At 42.9% G+C, this 20390-nt stretch overlaps 1 pseudogene; it reads left to right on the top strand.

The window, feature by feature from the left end:
- The first annotated feature begins 18760 nt into the window (after window positions 1-18760).
- Window positions 18761-19642, top strand: LOC116540386 (annotated as a pseudogene).
- Window positions 19643-20390: the final 748 nt, after the last annotated feature.

The following is a 20390-nucleotide window of genomic DNA, read 5'->3' as shown; positions in this document are numbered from 1 at the left end:
CTTCTGTGGTGGAAAATCAACAGATGATAACTAAAATTGAAAAATCAAGAAGTAGCAATATATGTATAATATTTTGAGATAAAGAAATAAATACGAGAAGAATCATCAAAAGGAATAAGAGGCCTGGCGCGGTGGCTCACACCTGTAATCGTAGCACTTTGAGAGGCCAAGACGGATGGATCACTGAAGATCAGGAGTTCAAGACCAGCCTGACCAACATGGCGAAACCCTGTCTCTATTAAAAATACAAAAATTAGCCAGGCATGGTGGCGCATACCTGTAATCCCAGCTACTCAAGAGGCTGAGTCAGGAGAATTGCTTGAACCTGGGAGGCAGAGGTTGCAATGAGCCGAGATCATGCTACTGCACTCTAGCCTGGGTGACAGAACGAGAAGACTCGTCTCAGACAAACAAACAAACAAAAACCTGGAATTCCCAGGTATCCTAAGTACCAATCGATAGGAAAATGAATGAATGAGCTATGGTAAATTTATACAATCAAATATATACAGCAGTCAAAATAAATGTAAGACACAACAGTATGGACGAATCATAGAAATAAAATATAAAGTGTAAAAGACCCAAAAGATTACATAGGGCATGTACCCTTTATATAAAGTTGAAAACAATGAAAACAGAAATATATATATATATTTTAGGTACATATACAAATGCAACAAAAATTATATAAAGAACAGGAAGGAAATGATGAACACCAGATTCAGGATAATGCATATCTGGGAAGAAATTTAGAAGAGAGAAATGGGGGAGGGGGACATATGGTTAGAGATAAATTATTGTCAGGATTCTTGCTTCTGTTTTAGGTGATGGATTAATGGGTACTTACCACATTATTAATGCTAAGTAAATATAAAAAAGCAGGCCCCACTTGGAAAGTGTGTCATGAACTGAGGATGATGATGAACCCAAATACATGTACTGGAGGTCCACTGGGGAAAGCATAAAATGGAAAAGTGAGTTCGAACAAAACGTTAAGCACAATAAACATTAATGAAATAAATTCACCTATTTAAAGATAGAAACAATATATTGGTTTTAAAAGAATCTATTGAGAAGAGATATGAAAGGATAGCCACAGTTACACCAAGTAAATACTAACAAAAATAAACAAAGTGGGTCAGGCACTGTGGCTCACACCTATAATCCCAGCACTTTGGGAGGCTGATACAGGCGGATCATCTGAGGTCAGGAGTTCATGACCAGCCCGGGCAACATGGTGAAACCCCATCTCTACTAAAAACACACAAAAATTAGCCGGGCCTGGTGACACATGCTTATAATCCCAGCTACTTGGGAGACTGAGGTGGAAGAATCACTTGAACCCAGGAGGTGGAGGTTGCAGTGAGCCGAGATCCCACCACTACACTCCAGCCTGGGTGACAGAGTGAGAGACTCCATCTCAAAAACAAACAAACAAACGACAAATATATGCATATGTTATATATTAGATGTGTGTGTATGTGTGTGTGTGTGTGTGTATATACACACACATACATGCATATACATATACATAAAATTCCTTTGAGGTGGAGCAGCTCAAAGGTGGCTCACACCTATAATCCCAGCACTTTGAGTACAAGAGTTCAAGGCTAAGCTGGGCAACACGGCAAAACCCCTTCTCCACAAAAAAATACAAAGATTAACCCGGTGCAGTGGTGCTCGCCTGTAGTCCCAGATACGTAGGGGACTGAGGCAGGAGGCTTACCTGAACCTTGGGAGGTCAAGGGCCTGGGCAACAGAGACCCTGTCTCAAAAAAATAAAAGCAAAAACAAAAACAAACAACAACAACAAAACTCTAATTGCATTAAAAAATTAAGAAAAAAAAAACCCACCAAGTATATACATGAAAAACAGAAATTTGGCCGGGCGCGGTGGCTCAAGCCTGTAATCCCAGCACTTTGGGAGGCCGAGGCGGGTGGATCACGAGGTCAAGAGATCGAGACCATCCTGGTCAACATGGTGAAACCCCATCTCTACTAAAAAAAAAAAAAAATACAAAAAATTAGCTGGGCATGGTGGCGCGTGCCTGTAATCCCAGCTACTCGGGAGGCTGAGGCAGGAGAATTGCCTGAACCCAGGAGGCGGAGGTTGCGGTGAGCCGAGATTGCGCCATTGCACTCCAGCCTGGGTAACAAGAGCGAAACTCCGTCTCAAAAAAAAAAAAAAAAGAAAAACAGAAATTTGAGAAACAGCAGATAAAACTGTCATTATAGTGGGAGAACCTTAGAAATCACCGGATCAAGAAGACAAAAAATTAATATTCTTTTGCAAGTTTTTCTCAAGTTCAAAACAAGTGTTTCCCCTAACATTTCTGGAGTCCTTGAAAACTTCCTGCTTGGTGGGGGCCTCTTTATACTTTAACGATTTCCCAGTGCCTATGGCCAAAGGTTACCACTCAGCAATGCAACAAATCTTGCAGTGATGTGTAAATGGCTGGATTCAATATGCAAATCCAAACTTTGGGATGTTACAGTTCTAAGGGAAGAAAAATTTTTTGTCCTTTACCCTCCTAGATTCTCTGGGTGGGACCTTGCAAACTAGACTGACAGAAGACAGATTAGCAAGAGAAAAACAAATGAGTTGATTAAGTTGTGCACGTATCATGTGAAAGAAACCTCGGTGAGGAGTAACTCAAATGGGTGGTTAGAAGTTGGACTTATGTAGCATGTTAGCAAAGAGCGATAAATTTCTAGAGAAGTCACATGACGATGGAGGTAGGTTTTAGGCTTCCCTGGGCAGCAAACTGTGGGAAGGTAAACATATGGTGGAAACTAATGGAATACGGTTTGTTTGTGCAAGTCCATCTCAGTGCCAATTTCCCCTCTATTGTGTAGCCATAAAACTTCCCTGAGAGTGGGAATTTCTGGCAGTCTTCTTTTCTCAGAAGTTTCTGCATTTAGTCAGATAAAGAAAGCTCCAGGAAGGCTTTTTTCTGCATCTGTTGATTCTCGTTTACCTCCAGCTCAAAATAATCCTTATGCCAAAGTGGCATATTTTGTGGTGGCGTATTTTGATTTCCTACACAGGGCAAGTGTCTCCTGCTTATGCACAGCACTTCTGCTCTCAATCCAAACCTGTTCTCTAACCTGAGGCTCCTGAGCACTAGGAATGTCGGTACAATAAAAACCGCCCTTTATCTCCCCTTTTCCAGTAACTTGTGAATAATGCATGAAGCTTGTGGCAGAGACACATAGACAGCTGATTTATGCTCTTAGATATACAAACCTGAAAGGTGACTGCCAGCTGTCAGGAAAAACTGATTCAGAACTTCCAACCCAAAATAAATGAGGATTTGAATAGTACAATAAGAATGAGCTAAATCTATTCTTTTTGTTCATTCAGTAAGTATTCACTGAGCACCTGCTATATGCCATGCACTGTTCTAGGTACTGGGGATACAACAGTGAGAAAAGCAACCATTGTATTAGAGAGTCTAGCTAATTAATTAACACAATATTTTTACGTGTAAATACGAAAAGATGAGATAAAGCTGTCATTATTTGTATCACTCCAAGAGAAACAACTTTAAAATTCTATAGGTTGGGCATTGTGGCTCACCCCTATAATCTCAGCACTTTGGGAGGTCAAGGCAGGTGGAGCACTTGAGCCTAGGAGTTCAAGACCAGCCTGGGCAACATGGTGAAACCCTGTCTCTACAAAAACTACAAAAATTATTCGGGTATGGTGGCACGCACCTGTGGTCTCAGCTACTTGCAAGGCTGAGGTGGGAGGATCACTTGAGTCTGGGAGGTAGAGGCTGCAGCAATGATCACACCACTACACTCCAGCCTGGGTGACAGAGTGAGATTTTGTCTCAAACAAAACAAACTCTGTAATAAGTAAAACTAGTCATGCAGCTAGATACAGGATCATATGTAGGTTAAGTATCCCTTACTTGAAACGCCTGGGTCCCATAAGTGTTTTGGATTTTGGTGGGCTTTTTTTTTGTTCTGTATATATCTTGGGGATGGGACCCAAGGCCAAACATGAAATTCATTTATGTTTCATATACGCTTTATACACATGGCTTAAAGCTCATTTTATAGAACATTTTAATTAATTTTGTGCATGAAAGAAAGTTTGTATATTGAACCATGAAAAAACAAAGGTGTCAGTCTCTCAGCCAACCACGTGAACAATCTGTGGTTACTTGGCATCAATGCTATTCCTGACTCTGAATTTTTGTTACCAATAAGCAGTCTTTTCTTATTCACACAAAAGTACTTAACAGTTAAAAAAAAAAAAAAAAAAAAGACACACTATTAATACAATGAAGAAAAAAACACGTCCCCCGTAACTAGGCAGCACAGTAGCATCGCCAGAATCTGTATCAGCTGAGAAACAACAGCAACTAACAGCAGCTTTCAGTCTCCACCTACGATGCTGTGTTTTGATTAAAAGGTGCTTGTACATGGCATTTTATTTTTTAGGTGAGAAGAAACATCAGAAACAGTTAAGGGACCAGAAGGTGGGCCCTCTAGGGATAAGGAGGCACTCTGTTGGATGGCTTTTTAAAAATGTTTCCTCCGGAGTCATCTGTCTTATTAACAACAGTTCTTTGTCTTAGAAATCTCTTTGATTGTATAAACTCGCATAATTTTTTGTTCGGTTATGAACGTACGCTGCTAGTCTTCCAATAAGCCCGTCACATATTTTCACCATGTTGTCTCTAGTCACTTTTTCTGCACTGTTGACATCTTTTTTTTTTTTTTTTGAGATGAAGTTTGGCTCTTTTTGTCCAGGCTGGAACGCAACCTCTGCCTCCCAGGTTCAAGGGATTCTCCTGTAATCAGTAGCTGGGATTACAGGCACAAATCACGACGCCTGGCTAATTTCTTGTATTTTTAGTAGAGACAGGGTTTCACCATGCTGGCCACGCTGATCTCAAACTCCTGACTTCAAGTGATCCACCTGCCTCGGCCTCTGAAAGTGTTGGGATTACAGGCGTGCGCCACCGCGCTCAGCTGACATTATTTTTCTCATCACTGCAATCACAATCACCTTAATTCAGAACCACTACAGCTGTTTCACCATCAGTCAATGAATGAACAACAGGAGGCTCATGATCAGTGTAAAAATATCTTTGATATCCACTTCTAGGTGACACAGGCTCTGAAGATGTATGTTCGGCATATGTAAGAAGGTCAGACATCATTTTTGTTCTCACTTGACATAAAAAAAGCCTTCAAAGTCACCATTTGTTCACCATCATCACTGAACACAGTCACAGGCCAGAGGTTTAGCCAGCCATGCACAGCCGTGTCTTTAGTCACTGTTTCCAGAGTTGGCAACAGCATGTACAGCATCCTTCCTGCTAAACTCCTTTTGAAAACGTTCCTTATCCACACCCCTGTTCACTGCTGCTAGCATGCTGTTCAAGAAAGTGTTTTCATATTCACTCTTCATTGATCTAAGGATATCCTGGTCATGTAGCTGAATTGATGAAATTACATTTTGGGGAAAGTGCATGGCATAAACACTGTGTGTGTGTGTGTGTGTGTGTGTGTGTGTGTGTGTGTGTGTGTGTGTGTGTGTGTGTGTGTGTACGTTTAGTAGGTGATCCACCCGCCTTTGAGCCACCATGCCTGTGTGTGTGTGTGTGTGTGTGTGTGTGTGTGTGTACGTTTAGTAGGTGATCCACCCGCCTTTGAGCCACCATGCCTGGCTGAGAAACACTATTTTTGATAAGAATTGCAGCTGGAGGATGAGCAGAACAGCTGTCAAGGAATAACAAAATCTCAGGCTGGGCACAGTGGCTTTCGCCTGTAATCCCAGCACTTTGGGAGGATTACAGGATTATAGTAAAACTCCATCTCTACTAAAAATACACACAAAAAATTAGCTGGGTGTGGTGGCAGGCACCTATAATCCTAGCTGCTTGGGAGGCTGAGGCAGGAGAATTTCTTGAACCCAGGAGGCGGAGGTTGCGGTGAGCCGAGATCCCGCCGCTGTTGCCTGGGAGACAAGAGCAAAAGTCTGCCTCAAAAAAAAAAATTTTGCAATCATCCTCTAGTCCGGGTTCCCTGCAATAAGCACTAGCCATTGGTACAAAATATTTGTGGAACCAATCACAAAATGCCTTTGGTGAGCCATTCCTCTTGTCACTGTTTTTTAAGAGAAAGGCTCTCAGCATGTTGCCTATGCTGGATTTGAACTGGGCTCAAGTGATTTTTCCACCTCAGCCTCTCAAGTAGCTGAGACTACATGCATACTCGGCTATGCCAAGCTTTCCATTAGCATAATAATGGACTGGTAAAAAATTCACTCCTTTGGTTGGGTGAGGTGACTCATGCCTGTAATCCCAGCACTTTGGGAGGCCAAGGCGGGCAGATTACTTGGGGTCAGGAGTTCAAGAATAGCCTGGCCAACATGGTGAAACCCCATCTGTACCAAAGATAGAAAAAAAGAATTAGCCAGGCCTAGTGGCGTGTGTTTGTAGTCCCAGCTACTAGGGAGGCTGAGGTGGGAGAATCACTTGAACCTGGGGGACAGAGGTTGCAGTGAGCCGAGATGGTGCCACTGTACTCCAGCTTGGGTGACAGAGCGCAACCCTGTCTCAAAAAAAAAAAAAAATTCAGGCCTTTAAAACAGTGAGGATGCAAGCTTTTGCTTCTCACAGCAAGCTTACACTTATGCATGCCTGCTGTATTAGCACATCCCAACGCAGAGATTCTGTCCTTAGCATCCTTAATTTCTGTAAAGACTGTCTCATCCACTGTAGTCAGTGTGTTTCTGGTGCAATATGCCAAAACAATGATGTTTCATCGGCATTATACATTTGTGTGACATCAGATTTTTTTCTCTTTTCTTTCAACTTTCTTTCTCTCCTTCCTTCCTTCTTTCTTTCTTTTTTTAAATTTTTTAAGATAGAGTTTCACCATGTTGGCCAGGCTGGTCTTGAACTCCTGACCTCAGGTGATCTGCCCACCTCGGCCTCCCAAAGTGCTGAGATTACAGGTGTGAGCGACCGTACCCAGCCCCTTCTTTCTTTCTTTCTTTCTCTCTCTCTCTTTCTTTCTTTCTTTCTCTTCTTTCTTTTTTCTTTCCCCTTTTTCCTTCTTTCTTTCTTTTTTTGCAGTCTTGCACTGTTGCCCAGGCTGGAATGCAATGGCACCATCTTGGCTCACTGCTGCAGCCTCAACCTCACAGGCTCAAGCGATCGTCCCACTGCAGCCCCGCAAGTAGCTGAACTACAGGTGTGCACCACCATGTCCAGCTAATTTTTTTGTATTTTTTGTTGAGGCAGGGTTTCACCATGTTGGCCAGGCTGGTGTCAAACTCCTGAGGTAAGGCAATCTGCCCACATTGGTCTCCCAAAGTGCTAGAATTACAGGCATGAGTCACCATGCCAGGCACAGATTTTCATCAGTAATTTCCTTGGTGAACTCATCAATAAATTTCTCCACTGCTTTGTGATCAGCAAATGCTTCATCACCGCAAATCCTGAAATATATAATGTCGCGTCTTTCCTTAAATTTCTGGAAGCAGCCTGTTGAATAAGCATAGTTCTCTTCAATTTTCAGTTGATTATGATAAATTTTTTTGTTTTTTTGTGTTTTTGGTTTTTTTTTGAGATGGAGTTTCACCCTGTCACCCAGGCTGGAGTGCACTGGCAGGATCTCAGGTCACTGCAACCTCTGCCTCCTGGATTTAAGCTATTCTCCTGCCTCTGCGTTTCAAGTAGCTGGGACTACAGGTGCACACCTGTAGTCTCAGCTACATTTTCATATTTTTTTGTAGAGACAGGTTTTTTTTTCCCTTGTATTTTTAGTAGAGATTTTTTTTTAATTTTTATTTTTAGTAAAGATGGGATTTCACCATATTGGCCATGTAAGTCTCAAACTCCTGACCTCAAGTGATCCACCAGCCTTGGCCTCCCAAAGTGCTGGGATTACAGGTACAAGCCACTGCACTAGGCTGACCGTGATAGATTTTTGCTTGTTTATGGTCAGGCTGTCATGAAATGGCCTGTGTTCACTGTGACGGTGACAGATCCATTCTTTTGATACACAGTTCAGATCTTCATTTTTAGCTTTATGTGGTGTTTTTAAAATTTTTCATTAACCTCTGCTCATCACTTTCAGCATAAAACTTCAACAGTTTATCCTTCTGTTTCCTCAGATCAGTCCAAGACCACACTGTTCTGGAAGGTATTTCACACACACTGCTGTACAGTTCCTCCAACAGCTGGATGTTTTCTGCTATAGATAAATAGAAATACATCCTCTTTTTCTTATTACTGTTACCCATAGGGGGATCTGCAGGCCTTTTTTATATTTCAACAAAATATTTATACCACAGAGCAGAGAAGAAGCAAAAAATACAGTGAGCGATGCACATAGGTCCTGGCCCCATGTCAGGCACCGCAGGGAAACTGCTGTTCATGCCTCTGACTGGTGCACGTGCCATTTTATGTCCTCTCCGGCCATGCTTGGGTGGGGGAATCTGGACATGTGAGGAAAAGATTTATCACAGCTGAAGGGGGCCGGAAGGACATTTTTTGCACGGGCACACTGAAAAAACAGCATGTTGTGTGCCTGCGTTTTGATTGCGACACACGTGAGGGCAGGTGTGGAATTTTCCACTGTGGTATCATGTTGGTGCTCAAAAAGGTTCAAATTTTTTGGAGCATTTTAGATTTCCTACTTTCAGATTAGCAATGCTTGACTTGTATTAAAAATGAATAGTGGGCCAGGCAAAGTGGCTCATGCCTGTAATCCCAGCACTTTGGAAGGGTGAGGTGGGTGGATCACCTGAGGTCAGGAGTTTGAAACCAGCCTGACAAATATGGTGAAACCCCGTCTCTACTAAAAATACAAAAATTTGCTGGGTGTGGTGGTGGGCACTTTTAATCTCAGTTACTTGGGAGGCTGAGTCAGGAGAATTGCTTGAACCCAGGAGACGGAGGTTGCAGTGAGCCGAGATTGCACCATTGCACTCCAGCCTGGGTGACAAGAGTGAGACTCTATTTCAAAAAAAAAAAAAAAAAAGAATAGTGGGCCAGGTGCAGTGGTTCATATCTGAGATCCCCGCACTTTGGGAGGCCAAGGCCAGAGAACCACCTGAGCCCAGGAGTTCAAGACCAGCCTGGGCAATATGACAAGACCCCCATCTCAATGAAAAGAAAAAACAAATAGTTTTCTATATATCACCAGCAGCCACTGATAAAATGTAGTAGAAAGAAAAGAAAAGATACTGCTGGGTGAGGTGGCTCAAGCCTGTAATCCCAGCACTTTGGGAGGCTGAGGCGGGAGGATCACTTGAGGTCAGGAGTTGAAGACCAGCCTGGCCAACATGGTGAAACCCTATCTCTACTAAAAATACAAAAATGAGGTCGGACACAGTGGCTCACACCTGTAATCCAAGCACTTTGGGACAGCGTGGTGGGGGCATCTGAGTCTAAACAGGGTGAGGGGACTGCCAAGTGCCACCTAGTGTGGGGTGAGGGGGAGGATGGTTTCATGTGGGGAAGGTGAACCTTCTGTAGAAAGGTAAGGAAGGTGTCCACATGCAGGAGGGAGGCAGCAGCAGTCAGAGGTTGGTTAACATATGAGGCAATTGATCAAATCATGTGATACATCAAAGACCACAGAGCCGAATTTCTCGCTGTCAGAGAAGGCAGTTACAAATATGGAAAGGGGAAAGGGGGAAAGCTACAATGTACATGGTGGGGTTGGATTGGAACTGGAGGTGTTACGTGAATGACGGTTTTCAATACAGATATAAAAATGAACTTAAATGTGCACACATAGAGAGATATACACTTTATCCCCTAGCTTTGCCCACTGAGAGGGCCTGGGAGAAGCAGCCCTTAGAGCTATGGACAGGCATCATTTTGAGATCTGGAAGGCAGGCAAAGAACTACTATCAGAGAGCCGTAAGCCAAACCATCCCAATGTTCCGAAGAGCTCAGGGATGTTTGAGCTCTAGCCATCCAGCGTAGACAGACCTCATTAAACACCCTGGCATGTTTTGAAAAGTTTTTTAAAAACATAGCTGGTGTAGTAGCTCATGCCTGTAATCCCAGCACTTTGGGAGGCTGAGGTGGGAGGATCACAAAATCAGGAATTCAAGACCAGCCTGGCCAATATGGTGAAAATCCATCTCTATCAAAATACAAAAATTAGGCAGGAGTGGTGGCGGGTGCCTGTAGTCCCAGCTACTCAGGAGGCTGAGGCAGGAGAATTGCTTGAAGCTGGGAGGTGGAGTTTGCAGTGAGTTGAGATCACACCACTTCATTCCAACCTGTGCAACAGAGCAAGACTCTGTCTCGAAAAAAAAAAAAAAAAATGTATTACCAAAAGAGATCGAGAAGAAATAGGCAATCTGAATATCGACGTATCTGTTATAGACATTGAATTTGTAATTTAAACACAAAAACAGGCCGGGTGCAGTGGCTCACACCTCTAATCCTAGCACTTCAGGAGGCTGAGGCGGGAAGATCGCTTGAGGTCAGAAGTTCAAGACCAGCCTGGGCAACATGGTGAAACACAATCTCTACAAAAAATACAAAATTTAGCTAGGCATGGTGGTGTGTCCCTGTAGCCCCAGCTACCCGGGAGATTGAGGTGGGAGGATGGCTTAAGCCTGGGAGGCAGAGGTTATAGTGAGCAGAGATTGTGCCACTGCACTCCAGCCTGTGCATTAGAGTCAGACTTGGTCTCAAAAAAAAAAAGAAAAGAAAAACCCAAAACCAAAACCAACTTATCTATCAAACACACATACACACACACACACACATGCACAAGCAAGCATGTTTACACACACATAGGGAATAACTTGTCTTAGAGGTAAATTTATAGATGTGCAAATATTTGCATTAGAAAAGAAGAAATTTTGCCGGGCGCGGTGGCTCAAGCCTGTAATCCCAGCACTTTGGGAGGCCGAGGCGGGTGGATCACGAGGTCAAGAGATCGAGACCATCCTGGTCAGCATGGTGAAACCCCGTCTCTACTAAAAATACAGAAAATTAGCTGGGCATGGCGGTGTGTGCCTGTAATCCCAGCTACTCAGGAGGCTGAGGCAGGAGAATTGCCTGAACCCGGGAGGCGGAGGTTGCGGTGAGCCGAGATCGCGCCATTGCACTCCAGCCTGGGTAACAAGAGCGAAACTCCGTCTCAAAAAAAAAAAAAAAAGAAAAGAAGAAATTTTTTAAATTAACTTTCCACCTTAAGTAACTGGAAAAAGAAGGGCAAATTCAACTCAAAGAAAGCAGAGCGAAGGAAATAAGATAAGAGGAAATCAATAAAATAAGAAACAAACAAACATTAGAGAAAAATCAATGATGCCAAAAGCTGGTTCTCTGAAAAGATCAATAAAATTGATAAAGCTCAAGATAGACCGATCAAGAAAAAAGAAAGGAAGACACAAATTACCAATACGTGTTGATTTAAGTTTGTTTTACTCTTATGTTAAACTTTCACATAATTCTAGAGTTAAATGTACAAGACAAGGTATACTCCAGGAAGTACAGCTCCTATCCCACGCATTCCATCCTGTCTCCTTCGTCTTCTGTAGGTAATTATTTTATTTATTATTTGTAGTTTCCAAATTCTTCCATTTGTTTAGCATAAGAAAAAACATGTATAGTGAATATATCTGCAGTTGTCTTAAGGAACATGGTGTCTCTCGGGGCTCTCACGAATTGGTTTAAGAATCTTGTGAATAGAGTGATTATATTCAAATATAATCAATATATTCAAACAAAACCTTTTAGCGTGCTCAAAACCACATGTAAGAGTGTGCTCAATAGATCAATTAATCTGGAGATATTTAATAAATATCTGTAGAGAATATCTAAGGGGTTCTCCCTGACCTGCCGAATGAGGATTCCATCTTTTTGTTGAGTGAGCAAAAAAGTATCTGACCATCCAAATTAGGCTCCTGCGAAAGATGTGTTCAGTTTATTTACCAAAATCCTACTTGGTATTCCAAAGGTCCTGCCAATGCAGATTCCCTTTATAATGTGGCCAGTGACGTCTGTGGCTCTGATACCATCAAAGGACAAATGCATCCCGACCGGGGATGGAAATCCTTCCAACGTCTTTTGTTGACAGTGTCTAACTATGTTATCTTTTGCTTTGACAAAGTGATAAGCCTTAACAAAAACTCTTGATTAAAACTATAGTTACTTGTTTGTTTTATCCTAAAATAAAACACAATATCAGCCCTGATAATACAACCAGTGAGTTCATGATGAAATGCAATATTATAGCTGTCCTGGGTAGCCTTCTGATGCATATTTCTACTTAGTGCTAGGTATTCATAACAATTCCTGATTTTTTTTTTTTTTTTTTTTGAGATGCAGTTTCACTCTTGTTACCCAGGCTGGAGTGCAATGGCGCTATCTTGGCTCACCGCAACCTCCGCTGCCTGGGTTCAGGCAATTCTCCTGCCTCAGCCTCCTGAGTAGCTGGGATTACAGGCATGCGCCACCATGCCCAGCTAATGTTTTGTATTTTTAGTAGTGACAGGGTTTCACCATGTTGACCAGGATGGTCTCGATCTCTTGACCTCATGATCCACCCGCCTCGGCCTCCCAAAGTGCTGGGATTACAGGCTTGAGCCACCACGCCCGGCAATTCCCGATTCTAATGCAGAAACACTTATATAGCTTGATCCAGGTGCTTGAGTTTATTTTCAGTGTGAAGGTGACAGTGTTCCAACAACCTACAATTCATACTTGGAAGAGGCTTTTGGCTACTAGTCCTTACTTGGCAGACAAGTTTAGTTGCTAACGTGAAAAGAAATCTCCTTTACCCATCTCCTTTATGAGACAGGTGGAAAACATGGCCCATACTGTACAAGAGTCATGGACAAGTTTTGATCAGCTTGTCTCTGGTTCAATGCTGGTTAAATGTGCAAAATTCAAACAAAAGAATTCTTGTTAGGCTGTGTATTAGTCTGTTTTCATGCCACTGATAAAGATATGTCTGAGACTGGGCAATTTACAAAAGAAAGAGATTTAATGGACTTACAGTTCCATGTGGCTGAGAAAGTCTCACAATTATGGCGGAAGGCAGGGAGAAGCAAGTCACGTTTTACATGGATGGCAGCAAGCAAAGAGAGAGCTTTTGCAGGGAAACTCCCATTTTTAAAACCATCATATCTCAGGAGACCTATTCACTATCACGAGAACGGCACAGGAAAGACCTGTCCCCATGATTCAGTTACCTCCCACTGGGTTCCTCCCACAATACATGGGAATTGTGGGAGTTACAATTCAAGATGTGATTGGGTGGGGACACAGGCAAACCGTATCAGGCTGGGTGCGGTGGCTCATCCCTGTAATCCCAGCTACTCAGGAGGCAGAGGCAGGAGAATTGTTTAAACCCAGGAGGTAGAGGTTGCAGTGAGCTGAGATTGTGCCACTGCACTCCAGCCTGGGTGACAGAGCGAGATGCCATCTCATTTAAAAACAGAATAAACTTTACATTCATCTTTCCCCTACTTCTGAATGATCAGAACTTTTCTGTTTGTTGTTTGTTGTTTCTTTTTAGTCCTGCTCCACCTATTGCTGTACACCTCTTCTATGTGTACACAATCACACATACGTTAACATGGGATATGAACCTTCATAAATGGATTTGGTTTCTAACATAAATTTAAAAATAAAGGGTTCCAAAAATTAGAAAGAAAAATGCAAAGTTAGTTCTTTCCATAGATATCAAACATGGACACACATACACGTACATATGTATGAGAAAGATTGCTATAGCAAAGTATTTTAAATTATTGTTTTATTTAGAGCTTTAAAAACCTTAATTTTAAAACATAATTACATTTTCACAGGGCAAAATTATAAGATCCAAACCTATAATACATTAATTATTTTACTAGTAACTAATAACATTTTGAGCTTGAGAAAGAATCAGTGTATTTTACAATTAGACAAAAATAGAGTTAGAATTCATGGAGGGATTGTGAAGTAGCCATAAATGCTTTTCCCTTTTCTTTTAGGATCAAATATCTTGGAACTGATTGACAGTGTCTAGCTCTAAATTATTTTTATTGTTAGCATCATTTAACACAGTACTAGTTATTTTAAAAAGAAAGAATAAAAGTCTTAATACACCCTTAGGGAAACATTAGGGGAAATGGCTGTTTGTAGATGGAGTTTTATATGAGTAAAACAGGTTGGAGTAAAGACAAATAGACACTTGTGAGGTATGGACAAAATTTTCCCTTTGTTTTTTAGGTGTTTTTTTTTTTTTTTTTTTTTAAAAAAAAACAGGGTTTTACCATGTTGGTCAGGCGTTGAACTCCCAACCTCAGGCGATCCGCCCGCCTTGGCCTCCAAAGTGCTTGGATTACAGGCGTGAGCCACCACACCCGGCCTGTTTTTTAGGTTTTATAGCTAGATATGGATGCAGTTTTTAAAAAGTTTAACATATACATTTAATTTATGAAATTATTTTTTAATCACAGATAATATTCTGTTGAATCTCAATTATTCACAAGTCTTTGGATTAAACAGATACATTTCTAAATTCAGTATTATTTCTGTTTAAAATCCCCAAAGCATGTGATTTTTTTAAAAAGTTAAGCAAATATTAAAATATAACATATTAGTATTACTATCAATAGTTGTTAGAGAAACATTATTCTTTAAAATCTTACCCAGAAAGTTTAAGTAGAAAATTGTATAGGCCCATACGCTTTAAATATAAATGCATAATACAATACGAACTTTACAGAGAGTGCAGAGCTTAAAAATGGAGTCTTTTAAGGTAAAAGATGACAAGGGCTGGGATAAAACCATAGGAGAAAATGGTTAAACGGGAAGTGGAGGAAGAAATCTTTGGAAGTGAAAAAGGCAAAGAACTAAGAAACCAGCATGTTGAATGTTTTATCTACATGGGTAAGAAGTCACCAAGATTAATACAGGAGAAATGAGAGGGGGAGAGAGAGAGGGAGAGGGAGAGAGAGAGAGAGAGAGAGAGAATACCAGGAAGTGCTAAATATTTCAATGAATAAGGGTACTTTGAGGATGGTAGATGGTAATACAGAGGCAAAGGCAATCAGAAGTTAGCTTGTTTTTTTTTGTTGTTGTTTTTTTTTTTGAGACGGAGTTTCGCTCTTGTTACCCAGGCTGGAGTGCAATGGCGCGATCTCGGCTCACCGCAACCTCCGCCTCCTGGGTTCAGGCAATTCTCCTGCCTCAGCCTCCCGAGTAGCTGGGATTACAGGCACACACCACCATGCCCAGCTAATTTTTTGTATTTTTAGTAGAGACGGGGTTTCACCATGTTGACCAGGATGGTCTCGATCTCTTGACCTCGTGATCCACCCGCCTTGGCCTCCCAAAGTGCTGGGATTACAGGCTTGAGCCACCGTGCCCGGCAGCTTGTGTTTTTTTTGAGACTGAGGTTCGCTCTTGTTGCCCAGGCTGGAGTGCAATGGCATGATCTCAACCTCTGTCTCCCAAGTTCAAGCGATTCTCCTGCCTCAGCCTCCCGAGAGTTGGGATTACAGGCATGCACCATCACATCTGGCTAATTTTGTGTTTTTAGTAGAGAGGGGGTTTCTCCATGTTGGTCAGCCTGGTCTTGAACTCCCAACTTCAGGTGATCTGCCCATCTCAGCCCCTCAAAGGGCTGAGATTACAAGTGTGAGCCACCACGCTGGCCTTTTTTTTTTTTTTTTTTTTTTTTTTGAGACAGAGTTTTGCTCTGTCACCCAGGGTGGAGTGTGGTGGCACAGTCTCGGCTTACTGCAACTTCTACCTCCTGGGTTCAAGGGATTCTCCTGCCTTAGCCTCTTGAGTAGCTGGGATTATAGGCACCCACCACCACACCCAGCTAATTTTTGTATTTTTAGTAGAGACTAGGATTTGCCATGTTGGCCAGGCTGTTCTCGAATTCCTTACCTCAGATGATCCACCTGCCTCAGCCTCCCAAAGTGCTGGATTACAGGCATGAGCCACCACACCTGGCCAGAAAACCCAATTTTTAAATGGACAAAGGATTTCATAGACAACTCACTGAAGGGGAAACACTCCTGGCTAGTGAGCATATGAAGGGAGGTTTGATCTCACCAGTAATGAGAATAATGCAAATCAAGGCAACAGATACCACGTCACTACAATCAGGAAGTCAGATGCTATCAAGTTCTGGCAAATATGGTGGAGAGCCCTCAGGTCCTGCTGGTGTAAGTGCAAAGTAGTGCTGTGGTCTGGAAAGAAGGCTGATGGTACACAGTGAAATGAAGAGCACACACTCCCCACGATAAAACAATCCCTGTGATTGCTACGGATACACCCTCCCTCCCCACGTCCCAAAAAACTGTCTTTCCAAGGCTCATAAGGTTTACACCAACAGTGTGTCCTAATGAGGAGCTGGAAAGAGGTCGGAGCCGTGGCTCATGCTTACAATCCTAGCACTTTGGGAGGCCAAGGCAGGAGGATCACTTGAGGCCAGGAGTTTGAGACCAGCCTGGGTAACATTGAGAGACCCTGCCTCTGCAAAAATTAAAAAAAAATGGCCGGGCGCGGTGGCTCACACCTGTAATCCCAGCACTTTGGGAGGCCGAGGCAGGTGGATCACGAGGCCAAGAGATCGAGACCATCCCGGTCAACACGGTGAAACCCTGTCTCCACTAAAAATACAAAAAATTAGCTGGGCATGGTGGCGCGTGCCTGTAATCCCAGCTACTCAGGAGGCTGAGTCAGGAGAATTGCCTGAACCCAGGAGGCGGAGGTTGCGGTGAGCCGAGATCGCGCCATTGCACTCCAGCCTGGGTAACAAGAGCGAAACTCCGTCTCAAAAAAAAAAAAAAAAATTAACTGGGTGTGGTGGTACACAGCTGGTAGTCCCAGCTTCTTGGGAGGCTGAGATGGGAGGATCACTTGAGCCCAGGAGACTGCAGTGAGCCATGATCATGCCACTGCACTCCAGCCTAGAGACAGAGAGAGACCTTGTGTCAAAAATAAAATAAAATAAAAGAGGCAAATCTATAGAGCCAGAAAGTAGATTCAAGTTTGCCTAGGCCCGGAAGTAATGGGTGGGTTGGAGTAGGGGTGATGATTAAGGAGCGTGGGGTTTGGTTTTGGGGTGATGAAAACATTCTAAAATTGGTCATGGTGATGATTATATAACAGTGGATATACTGAAAGCCACTGAATTGTATACTTAAATGAGTGAATTGTATGGCATGTGAATGATATCTTAATAAAGCTGTTTTAAAAATCAGTATGAAAGCGGGCTGGGCACAGTGGCTCACACCTGTAATCCCAGCATTTTGGGAGGCCAAGGCATGTGGATTACGTGAGGTCAGGAGTTCAAGACTCGCTTGGCCAACATGGTGAAATCCTGTTTCCAAAAAAAAAAAAAAAAAAAATCAGTATGAAAGCAAACCACAGAATGGGAGAAGATATTTGCAACACTTATAATCAAAATAGAACTCATATTCAGAAAACATAAAGAACTTCAGGCCTAGGTCACATGGCAAGACCCCATCTGTACGAAAAACACAAAAATTTGCCACGTGTGGTGGTGTACATGTAGTCCCAACTACATGCGAGGCTGAGGTGGTAGGACTGTTTGAACCCAAGAGGTCAAGGTGCAGTGAGACACAACTGCACCACTGCACTCCAGACTGGGTAGCAGAGCGAGACCCTATCTCAAAAAATAATAATAAAAATAAAGAAATTAATTTTTTTTTGAGACAGGGTCTTGCTCTGTCACTCAGGCTGGAGTGCAGTGGTACAAACTTGGCTCACTGCAGCCTCCGCCTCCCAGGTTCAAGAGATCCTCCTGCCTCAGCCTCTGGAGTAGCTGGGATTACCAGCACCTGCCACCACGCCCAGCTAATTTTCGTATTTTTTAATAGAGACAGGATTTCACCATATTGGTCAGGCTGGTCTCGAACTCCTGACCTCAGGTGATCCACCCACCTTGGCCTCCCAAAGTGCTGGGATTACAGGCATAAGCCATCTGCCCCACCAAAAAATAAAGAACTGTAAAAGTTAATAAGAAAAAATAAAGACAACTTCATAGAAAAAGAAAAAAAGCAAAAGACCTGAAAAAGTACAATCGTCCCTTGGTATCTGTCAGGGATTGGTTTCAGGACCCATGGATACCAGAATTTACGGATGCTCAAGTCCCTTATATAAAATGATGTAGTATTTGCATATAACCTACAAACTTCCTCCCACATACATTTTTTTTTTTTTTAGACGGAGTTTCGCTCTTGTTACCCAGGCTGGAGTGCAATGGCACGATCTCGGCTCACCGCAACCTCCGCCTCCTGGGTTCAGGCAATTCTCCTGCCTCAGCCTCCTGAGTAGCTGGGATTACAGGCACACACCACCATGCCCAGCTAATTTTTTGTATTTTTTAGTAGAGACGGGGTTTCACCATGCTGACCAGGATGGTCTCGATCTCTTGACCTCGTGATCCACCCGCCTCGGCCTCCCAAAGTGCTGGGATTACAGGCTTGAGCCACTGCGCCCGGCCCCTCCCACATACATTAAATTCTCTCTAGATTACTTATAATACCTAGTACAATGTAAATGCTATGTAAATAGCTGTTATACTGTATTTTTTTATTTGTATTTTTTGTTGTTGTATTGTCATTCTTCCTGTTGTTTTTTTCTGAGTATTTCTGATCTGCAGTTGGTTGGATCTGTGGATTCAGAGCATCCACTGTATTGCAAAAAGAGACTCTCTAACTGGTCAGTAAGCATGTGAAAGGTACTCAGTATTGACTGTGGGGACAGAAATGTGTACAAAAGCCATGATGAGAAGTCAGAGGCCGCACGTAGGGTTGGGGAGGTGGGGCGCATGAATGTGAGTGAGTGGGTGGCTGAGTGGGGCTGGGCACGGGCCAGGGCAGAAGTTTGGCTGCCTGGGCACCACCAACAAGGATGTGCTCATCTCTGAGTTCCAGAGGCTGCTCGGCTTCCAGCTCAGCCCTGCCGACGGCACCTTCTTCCCGGACATGACTGATTGGAACCTACAAGCTGCAATTGGCACCTGCTGTGACTTTGAGAGCCCAAACATCAGTGAGCCCTCTATGTCCTTCGTTGAAGATGTCACAAAAGGAGAAGCAGAGTCAATATCCCCGGATACTTAGTTTGTAAAAACATGGTAGATTCAGAATTCTGGAACAGAGGCCTGGCTTCGAGGGGTTTAAGTCAGGGGAGATCAATTTGCACAGGGGAACATGGTGATAGCGAGTATACTAGAAGCCCCTCAACATTGCAGAAGTCAGTGTCCAGATGTGCAGCTCCAGCAGAGCAGGAACGAATCAGGGACAGTGGTGAACATGACCGCTACAGGCCTCTACTACGGAGCTGTTACCGTGGAGGCGGGTGGACTTTTAGGAGTTATGCAGCCACCATCATCTTTTGAAACGCAGTTCAATGCGCTGCTGCATCCCAAGGTAGAAGGAAACTTCAATCAGTTTGCCTCTTCCCAAAAGAGCCAGGAATCAGATGAAAACAACTTAAAAGACTCCAGGGTTGCGGGTTCCACCCAATCAGTGAAAACACATGCGTTCCTGCTCCTGATGAAACAGTACAAGATCAGAATAGACTCAGGATAGATTCCTGGAACTCTAAATCTGTCCCCCAGCAGTCACGCAAACAACTTATCAGTAGTGAGATTCCACCGGCCTTAGCCCTTCAGGCAGCCTTAAACATGGGCCCAGCCAGGCAAAGTGGCTCATGTTTCTAATCCCAGCACTTTGGGAGGCCAAGACAGGAGGATCACTTGCGTCCAAGAGTTCAAGACCAGCCTGGGCATATTGGGAGACCCCTATCTGTACAAAAATAAATAAATTAATTAAACAGGTGTCAGCAAGAAGAAAAATTAACAGAAGACAGAAGACCTGGCTCTCGGGTAGGGGAGTAGGAAAGGGGTTCCTCTGGATTGCAGATAACATGGTCTGGACCCCCAGTTCTGAAAGAAGAGGAAGAAGTAGAAAGACTACTTTTGAGTAAGCTCATTACACATGTATGAATGCTGGGTTGCAAGAACGGTATTAAGGGTACCAAGAAGAAATCCATGCAGCAACCTTGGGTTTTTTTTATTAGGCATCAGGCTAACACATCATTAGGTCACTTGGGAAAGGGAAAAAAAGTTTAAAATGGGGGATCCCTCTTTTTAAACAAAAAGTATTTTGCCTACACATAAAAAATAAAATAAAACCACAAGACATCATCAGAATGGCTAAAATTAAAATTCTTAACAATATCAAGATTAACAACTAGAATTCTCTCACACAGCTGGTAGAAGGATACGATCATTTTAGAAAACTACTTTTGGTATCTATGAAAACTGAATATAGGCAAATCTTATGACCTGGCTATTTCAATAGAAGCATTTACATATGTACACCGAGAGATATAGACAAGGCCAGGTGTGGT

The sequence above is a fragment of the Sapajus apella genome, unplaced genomic scaffold (genome assembly GCF_009761245.1).
Source record: "Sapajus apella isolate SASKATOON/1434 unplaced genomic scaffold, GSC_monkey_1.0 scaffold139, whole genome shotgun sequence".
NCBI lineage: Eukaryota > Metazoa > Chordata > Mammalia > Primates > Cebidae > Sapajus > Sapajus apella.
The sequence above is the reverse complement of the archived record's forward strand: the minus strand, read 5'-3'. Positions and strand labels throughout refer to the sequence as shown.